Source organism: Oncorhynchus tshawytscha, linkage group LG02 (assembly GCF_018296145.1).
Source record: "Oncorhynchus tshawytscha isolate Ot180627B linkage group LG02, Otsh_v2.0, whole genome shotgun sequence".
Lineage (NCBI taxonomy): Eukaryota > Metazoa > Chordata > Actinopteri > Salmoniformes > Salmonidae > Oncorhynchus > Oncorhynchus tshawytscha.
The window spans coordinates 32670702-32672595 of record NC_056430.1 but is presented as its reverse complement, the minus strand read 5'-3'; positions in this window follow the sequence as shown (position 1 = coordinate 32672595).

The window sequence follows — 1894 nt, the reverse complement described above, 5'->3', positions numbered from 1 at the left end:
TCTCCCCCGCCCCCTCGAACAATGATTCTGCACGGTCCCATTCGCACACGGTCCCATTATTTGTTGACCTTTGGGCTATGTAGGTGCCACTATGCTCTTATTAGCGCCTTGATAACGTATTTTCTTACCTCTATGTGTGTGTGTGTGTGTGTGTGTGTGGTGGGGGGCTTGAACCGAACTCTCACATTCTAGTGACATGACTGTTTAGGCTACCATACGTCACACTAATGTACAGCCTATTGTCATCAACACAATATAGACATTTCGATTGTGTCTTACCCTGGGCTAGACATAGTTTACATGCAGAAAATAATAATAATGTGTGTGCAGGCCTAATAGTGTGTGTAGCCTACTGTGTATACAAACGTATTATATTCTGATTATGATAGCAACAGGATATAATGACTGAGGTCTACATTTAGCAAGGTCTATTTTCAAACCAACATCTATGTCTGTGTTAAAGTGTTTTTTCTGCCTTGTACATTTTCAAAGCTTGTAACCGATATGAGCAGAGAATTAGCAGGATATTTGTATAATATAGGCAAGTATGTTTTTTTTGGGGGGGGGGGCAGTTACAAAAAATGAGACTAGCGTGGATAGGAGATGTATTGATTATGTGAGACTGACACGGTGTGAAGAATGACAAAATGTGTGTGTGTGTGAGAGAGAGAGAGACAGAGAGAGAGGAGAGGGGTATTCTCATGGCTGGTGTCAGTGCCTCTGTTTCTCCAGCTTTCAGACCTCATTAGTGGTGAAAGACATTGATACTGACAACTTTTTTTCTTTCTTTCATTCATTCCTCCACTCTTCCTGGGTTTCTAAACATTGTATACCTTTAGCCCCTTCACTGTTAATGTCAACAGGCTCATCCTCTTTGTTCTATGTCATTTATGCCATATCACCCTGCTCCACACTATATCTGACCTTTTGTTGAGATTTCTATATTCTCTACCAAAAAGCCTATTCATTTAAAACGGTATATGTTCTCTAAACTGAAGTCTATTAAAACATGTTTGCCAATGAAATTGATCGAAAATAATTTAGTCTGAGTAAATTTGTTTGTGCAGGAGATCTAACAAGATTGGCCTCAGTGGTGGACTTACCATTAGGCAGAAGAGGCAATTGCCGTAGGCCTCATATCATCAAGGGGCCTTGTGAGCCGGGCATAATATATATTTTTTTACAAAATACTAGTTATCCTTTAAAAACATTTTTTTATCTTAATGAGGCCACATTGTTGACAAAAAAGGCCTTCAAAAAGTCAATTAATCCATACAGCTGGGGGCGGCAGGGTAGCCTAGTGGTTAGAGTGTTGGACCAGTATCCAAAAGGTTGCAAGTTCAAATCCCAGAGCTGACAAGGTATAAATCTGTCATTCTCCTCCTGAACAGGCAGTTAACCCACTGTTCCTAGGCCATCATTGAAAATAAGAATTTATTCTTAACTGACTGTCCTAGTTAAATAAAGGTTAAAAAAATAATTCTTAAGTGATCAATAATTTATTTCCATACATATATTTCATATCAATATTAATATAATCCAAGTTTTTCTCAAAATAGTAGAAACAAGTGTCATTAATCACCCCGGGACCAGTTCATTATAACAAACTATTTCACCTTGACAGAGTTACCATACATTGTTTCACGCAATATGATTGCAAACGTGACTTTCATTGAAATTAAGCTGCAATAATGAGGCACTTTCAGAGCGGGGCAGAGAAAATAAAAAGAAAGGAAGTTTTAATTTTAACAGAAAAATCTAACTGGCTTCTGCCTGGGGCCTCCAAATCACTAAGTCTGCCCCTGATTCGCCTAAGTCAGCCTTTTGTGGCCTAAGTGTGGGATGTACTGTCAGTTCTACACTTTATTTATTCATTGGCCAACTTTAGTGAGGG